This window comes from Rousettus aegyptiacus, unplaced genomic scaffold (genome assembly GCF_014176215.1).
Source record: "Rousettus aegyptiacus isolate mRouAeg1 unplaced genomic scaffold, mRouAeg1.p scaffold_m13_p_6, whole genome shotgun sequence".
NCBI lineage: Eukaryota > Metazoa > Chordata > Mammalia > Chiroptera > Pteropodidae > Rousettus > Rousettus aegyptiacus.
Genome location: NW_023416309.1, coordinates 45,997,560 through 46,005,194, shown reverse-complemented (window position 1 = coordinate 46,005,194; position 7,635 = coordinate 45,997,560). Strand labels below are relative to the sequence as shown.

Here is a 7,635-nt window from a genome sequence, read left to right as displayed (position 1 = left end):
TTTATTACTGGTTGTTTTTGGTTGCAAGTAATAGAAAATCTAGTTTTAGTAGTCTTAAAATACAAAAGGAATTTATTGACAAGCCCAGTGGCAAGGTGGACATCAATCAGGTAAAGCTTGGTCTAAAATTTCACCAAAGACCCAGTTTCTTCTCTCTTTTTTTCCTCAGACTTCCTGACTGTTTCATCCTAAGACAGGCTGCCTTGTGATCACAGGATGGCTGCCAGAATGTTTTGAGAGCTACATGCTTACTTATCTATTTCCATCAGGAGGAAAGCAGTTGTTCAAGGAGTTTCTAAGGGTGAGGCACTTTTTTCCCAGATAATATCTGCTTACATCTCACTAGTTCAAACTGGGCCTTGTACTGTCTAAACCAGACTTTGTGGCCAAGAGGATGGGATATGCTGGTAAACAAAGACTAGGCCCGGAACAATCTTTTTCAGATACACATGGGCTGTGGTGAGGAGTGGGGCAGGGGCAGGGGTCTTGTCTGAATGCGAATCCTTATAGTGTCAACAGAAGGAAGAGGAATAAATGCAAAAATGCATCTCATTCGGTGCTGGCTTTTTATTGAAGAATAGAATGATATTGAGCATTCGAAAATATGAGAGAATCAGATTTCGAGGAGAGAAGATAATTTTAATTTTGGACTTACTGAGTATCAAGCATCTGCGGAATATTTAGGAAATACTGTTGAGGAGAAAGTTAGGACTAAGGACCCAGTACTGACAAAATCGGGTTCGGGCTGGAGATAAAGATGTGATAGTTAAGCCGATGGCCATGCCACTGTGAACACGTCCGATCCCGTCTGATCTTGGAAGCTAAGCGTTGTTGGGCCAGGTTAGTACTTGGATGGGAGACCACCTAGGAAGACTAGGTGCTGTAGGCATAAAAAAGAAAATATATATATATGTGTTAGTTAAAAGACGTGACAGTGGAGGCAGGTAGGTTCAGGGCGAGCACCAGGGGCAGAGCAGGGCCAGGGCACAGAGGGTGGTGCAGGGTGAGTGAGAAGGAGACCTGACACCTATGAAAGTAGGAAAAGGAAGGGGGACCCAGGGGACTGGAGAACGTGAGGAGGACACTATCGAGAAGGCCTGGGGGGAAAGCTGTCCGTGAAGGAGGGAGGGGTCCTCTCAGAGGACAAGTTAGAAGAGGCCTCAGCAGTGTCTGTTCAAGTTAGCAGCTGGGAAGTCGTTGGTGGCCCCTGCCGAGGTATTTGGTGGGTGGAGGAGAGTCAGTGAGGCAAGAAGGGAAGTGAGGCAGTGGAAGCAGAGACAGGGGACCCTCACCCTGTAGAGCCTGTCTCTGAAGGTAAAAGGGAGAGAGGGCAGAACTCAGAGGAGAGGGAGAAGGCTATCTTTTTCCTGACAGGGACTTAAAGAGGTTAAGCACTTTTTGTATCAGGCCTTTAACCTATTGATACTCCTCTCTGGGACAGGGAGGGCAGGTCTGGGCACAGAAAGTGGGGGCGAGGTCTACCACAGATGGTTGACCACAGACTATAGATCCCAGATACTTCCTTCTAGACTAGATGAGGATTGATAAGACACCAAGGCACCCATCTCTAATGCACCCAGGTACCCAGATACCTTCCTTTCTTCTCCTCCCCCCAGGCCAGCTCAAGGGCATCTTCCAGCGGTAGCTTGGGTGTCCTGGGTAGTAATGAGAATTTGCCGTCCTCTCTATCTCCCACCTCACCCTGAAGAAAGGTGCTAGGGCCCCTGCAAACTCCATACAAGGGCCTCCCAGACTGCCTACTGTGCAGACTACTTGCCACACGTCCAGGTTCCCCAAACCCTCTTTCTTTCAATCCCATCTTCATCGTGCAGTTTAATCTTCATCTATTTCAAAATCCCTCTTTGACCTGTGGGAACGCCTGTACCTTGGGAGGATCTGACCAACATTCTTTAATAGGCTTTCATCCTTTTATGTCTTCCATCTTCCTGTCGCAATGGACTCATGGCCCCTTTCTATCTGTTGCCTATCGTGTCCTTGCCAACTCCCTTTCTCACTCCCTGTCCCCGTAGATAACACTGGTGGATTGAGGGCCTAAGGACAAGCTGCAGTTGACCAGGCCTGGGCCAAGGTGTCTCTAGCCCAGCTCTTCTTTCAACCTCAGCTGTTTACTTCAGAGAGAAAATCTCGCTGAGTGTTTCCAAGATTGAGAGAAAGGAAAGGAGAAAGGAAGGGAGATTTCACAGCTTCACAGGAATGCGGCAGTTAACACCTCTAATTAGCACTCCAGGCGCTCCGCTCCCTTCAACCTGCTGCATTTTAATCATCTCTGCACTCTGCCCCAGACCTGGGTGTTACAGGAACTGCCAGCCACTTCTGAGGTGCAAGAAGAGGATTCCAGGAAAGTAGGAGGCCCAGAGGGGTCTTGGCAGCGACTAAAGCCACCCTCATCTGGGAGCTGGCCGCTGGCTTCTGTACCAGGGGAGCTAGTAGCTTCTTCCCTGCGCACACCCCACTCTGCACCTCTTTTCTGTAGAGGGCCATCAGTTACTTGGGGTTCCAAGTGTTCCAGGCCTCGCATTCCTTCCCTGCCTGTTCTGATCAAGGATTGATTTTAGCAAGTCGAACCTGCTTTGTGCTCAGCACCGTGTACCAATCGGAGGGCCTCGAAAGTAGATATCTTTCCCTTCCCCTTTATGCTAATGGTCCAGTACCAAAGGCAGAACTTATGCAAATAAAATATTTAGAGAACCAATCAACTTTGTATTTAGTTCTTGGAGAAATAAAATCAAAGCAACAAAGAAAGTCAGCATATACTGAAGCTGTGCTATTCAATATGGTAGCTGCTAAGCCACAGGTGGCTACTCAAACGTAAATCAAGTAAGATTAAATAAAATGAAAAACTGAGTTTCTCAGTCATACTAGCCACAGCAGGTGCTCTGAAGCCATGTGTGGCTAGTGGCCACCATATTGTACAGTACAAAATTGTTATTTTTTACTTTGCTTAAGGTTCTACTAGGTAGTGCTGGCCTAGAGCCATAGAGGCCAACTTCAGAGAATGGGTGTGGCTCTGGCCAGGCCTGGAGGACAACAGAATTAGATAGGAGAGGAGGGGAAGGGTCTTCCACATGGGGTAAACTATGTTCAGAGGTTAGAATGAACCTGGAATGTTGGGGCAACACCCAGGGGCAGAGGACGAACTGGAGCAAAGTTTCTTTTGAAGAGCAGTGAAAACCATCACCACTCTGTGGATAACAGGCACAGGGAACGGAAGGGGGAAACCCAGCCTTCTCTTCTCAGTTCCCAATCCTGCAGTCTATGCTTCACACTTACTCTACCCCATGGGGAGGCGACAGTTCTGGCTGCACTTCTGGCTCCTGACCTCAGGGGAGTGTCTGCTCAGCATCATCACTACTCACCTGCTCTATTTGAAAACACTGCTGGGGATGGACCTGTGATCTCCTTTCTCCAACCTGACTCTCTGGCAAGCTGGCCTCTAAATCTCTTTGGCTGAGTCGGGGGATGGGGAAGAGGCCAGAAGTCAGGCCCACCTGAGTTCAAGTACTGGCTCACTAGCCAAATGCCTTTAGGCAAGCAAAGTAACTCCAAGCCTCAGTTTACACATCTGCAAAATAGGGATGATAACAGTACTGACCTCACACGGTTGTTATGAGGGTTCAATGTTTGCAAAGGGCTTGGCATAGTTAATGGAAAAATAAGTGTCAGTTATTCAAGATGTTATTTCTTACTCTTCTGAATCTGTTTTAAGATTAATGTTATTCACTGCTGTTATTATTTCTGCTTCCCTCTTAGTTAAAACATGTAATTAATTAATCAATTTTTTTCCTTAGTGATTCGTAGTCTTTGTGTCTTATTTAAAGAATGTTTTCCTACCCCGAGATCTTAAAGAGAGTCTCTTGTTTTTCTTCCAAAAATTTTTTTAAGTAAAATTTTAAATGAAATATAATATACTCACAGATAAGTGCATAAGTTATAAGTGCAGCTCCACGAATTTTCACCAAGGCAACAAGGAACCAGAATCTAGATCAAGAAAAAGCATCACTGATGCCCCGGAAGCCTCGCTCTGTCACCTTTAGTCATTGCTCCTCTGCTCAGGTAACCACTAACCTGACTTATAATATTACAAATAGGTTTTTCCTGTTATTGAACTTTATAAAGGTGAGTTCATACAGCATATACTTTTAGGTGTCTGAGTCCTATTTGTGAGATTCATTCATAATGTGTGTGTAGCACCAGTTTGTTCATCCACACGGCTTTATACTATTCAATTGTATGGATATACCACAATTTATCCATTCTCTTATTTGCAGACATTTGGGTAGTTTATGATTTGGGGCTACAATAAACAGTGCCGCAATTGTATGTGCCTTTTGGTGAACAAATTTATGTATAGATGTTGGGGGTGCAGAGCTAGGAGAGGAATATCTTTGTCATTCTTCACTTGGCACTAGAGTCACCATATGCTAGAACAGAACAGGGCTAAGAGCACATCCAGGCTTCTATATTACTGATAAGGGGATTATGACCCCTGAGGTCACACTGAAATCTAGCACTCAGCAGAACTGGGTCTCCTATGAGTCAGGGCCCCTTCTCCTTCCAGCTTGTCTTGCTGCTTCTCTGAGCAATCAGTTGGATTCCCTTTTCTTTAAGCTCTATGCCTCCCATTCCCACTGTCTCCAACCTGTGAGCACAGTTGCTATTCCAGGGAACGTGCGGCCTCTCAGGGTATTAACAATGTGCAAAGGTCCTGAGGCACAAAGAAAGGCCCTTTTGAGGAACTGGAAGGTGAGACTGGAGCCCAGAGAGAGGGATATTGATGAGTGGGGAGGTTGGACAGAGCCTCGCCCAGCATAACAGCTTAATTTGAGATTTTCAAAGCCTGTTTGCAGTTGACATGCCTGAGAACTGGTGATCATGGCATATCACAAAATCTTTAGAGATTTAAAATCTATTACTTCTTCTTCTTTTTAATTATTTAACGCCCACATGATTTCAATTCCACCTAACTTTAAAGAAAGGAAGAAAGAACTGGTTGGTGATGAGGTCATACAATAGAAACTCTTTTGTTATTGGTTTACTCTCTCTGCATTTAAGAGCAGTTCCTCATTTGCTCTTACTTGCTTAATCCGCTCCATGGATTCTTTGTGCCAAAGAGCCATGGGGACAGGCTGTTTTTACAGCTGTGCTGAATGCCGACCAGAGAGCCGTCCATCTCACTCTTCATGAACTTGGGCAACTCCAGGGAAGAGGGAAAGGATGTAAATCATGCCCTCTCACGTGGGTTCCCAGCTCATTTGTTTCTGAGGCTCTCCTGGGAGCCTTCAAGTTCTGACTGCTAAATAGCCAGCCCAAGCTGCCAGGGAGGGTGACTCTTCAGCATAACAGCCAGGCCTACCCCATGGGTGAGTCTACCCTGGTGTCTGCAGGTGTGACTTGTTTTACACAATAAGGGCTTTGACAAAACCTGAGGCCGATAGGATCAGTCACTGGTCAGGGCCACCACCTCATCTTATGGAGGAGGAAACTGCTTTTCTCATAAGTTTAGTGAACTTGATGCTCTCCAAGGACTCTTTCAGTTTTGACAGTCATGATTTTATGAAGATGTATAGATATCAGATTTTTAAAATGCACTGCGGGAGTTCACCAGAGTAGAGCTAACATTTATTGTATTCTTTCTGGGCTCCAAAGACAGTGCAAAGTGCTTTTCTTATCTTCTTTTGTTTGGTCTTCAGAATAGCCTTTAAAGTCAGGTAGCCTTTTCTCCCAATCACCAATTAGCAATTGATTAAAAGAGCTGATGTGATGCACAGCAGAGCAAACTAGATGGCACTTTCTGGAAACAAGTAAAACCCAGGTCCTCGAACCAGAGGAGGTAAAGAACCACGGCTCACAAGACTGCAAGCTGTTCCCAGACTCTCTCTGGTGGGGACTTGTGATCTGAGGCAGCACACTGTCTTTATTTCTCTTTGAAACCTGCAGAAGCCTTGCAGCATCTGCTGCTAATTTCGTGAACTTAGGCCTAAAGGAGGCCCCACAGAGTCCTCACAGTCTCCTCCTCTCTCTACTTCTCCCAGGACTCTGATGTTCCTGTTTTGATCATCTGCTCCCTGATGAGCCCTCGAACCTGCAAAGAGCTCAGTTGCCTACCAGTATTTGTATATCTGTCTGGTACCTGTCTTTCTCTCTTTCAACTAGGGCTGTGTAGAGTAGGTGTACCCCTACAGACAGCAAATGCACCAACACTTCACCTACGTCTCAATTATCTGGATTAAGAGTCCTAAATTCAAATGCTTTCAAGAACTAGGCAGATAGCATGATGAGTGAGGCTCACTGGGTGGGCACTGGGTGGTACTGCTCAAATCCAGCCTGTTCGTTGAACAATTTAATCAGGAAGCATGGGCCCAATGTTAACAGGTTTTTTTGGAGGGTGAAATCACTTCATTTTTATGAGTTGATGAATATAAAAAATCTTAAAATACCATGTAGGATAACCGATGTGGTATCTATGGGCTAGACTCAGACCTCAGGTACTCAATTCACAACCTTTGATCAAGGTTTTCACTTGAGTCGGTTTTGTGGTAGGAATTACCCTGGGGTTAACCTAATTTTTCACTTTGCTTGGTGTGTGTATGGGTGAAGACTTTGCTCTTGAAATTTTAACTGCCCCAGTGTTTGCTAAGCTGGGTTTGCATGGCTGACCGAGAGCCTGGGTCAAACTGACAAGAGCTATAGAGAGAGGCAGAAGACCAGGGTTCTAGCCATATTCTGCAATAAACCGACTGGGTGACCTTGCTCACGTGAATCTCTTGGTTTCTGCATCTTCATTTATAAAGTGAAAGTGTTTGTGAAGGGATCCTTAGGATTTCTTCCAGTTCCAAAATTCCATAAATCTATGGCTTTAACTTAAACGATTGAATTACTTTCTTTTGTTTGTATCTAAAATATCTAGACTAGGTGCTTAAAGATTCAGGCTTATGGTGCCCTGTGAAGACAAATCTGATTTACTAGAGTATGGGGGACTTTGAAGTATACATTTTTCCCAATGGTTTCTTTAAAAGGAGAGGCTAAGTAAGTGTTCACTCTGAAATGAAGTGCCACCTCGCTTCTCCAGCGGAAAAAGTCATCAGGAACCTCATTTAAAACCTGGGGAGATTTGATGGAGGAAGAAGGACAAATATTTTATAAAGAATAATAAGAATAGACAAGGATGCAAAGGAATTGGGACACTTATATGTTGCTGGTGGGCATATAAAATAATATAGCCATTTTAGAAGACAATTTGGCAGTGCCTCAAAACATTAAACATAGAGTTACCATATGACCCAGCAATTCCACACCTAAGTATGTGTCCAAGAGAGATGAAAACATATACCTACCACCAAAAAACTTAAACATGAATGTTCATAGCACATTGTCCATAATAGCCAAAAAGTAGAAACAACTCAAATGTTCATTTAAAAGTTTATTTATTTATGACAAATAAAAAAGTATATATTGGAGGTGTACATTGTAATATTTTGATATACACACATATATAGTGAAATGATTACCATGATCAAATTAACATGTCTATCACCTTCCGTAGTTACTTTTTTGGCGTGGTGAGAACACAAATTTCAAGTATATAATACAATATTATTAGTTATGTTCACCATG

At 44.2% G+C, this 7,635-nt stretch overlaps 1 pseudogene; it reads left to right on the top strand.

Moving 5' to 3' along the window:
* The first annotated feature begins 770 nt into the window (after positions 1-770).
* On the top strand, positions 771-889 carry LOC118604223 (annotated as a pseudogene).
* The last annotated feature ends 6,746 nt before the right edge of the window (positions 890-7,635 follow it).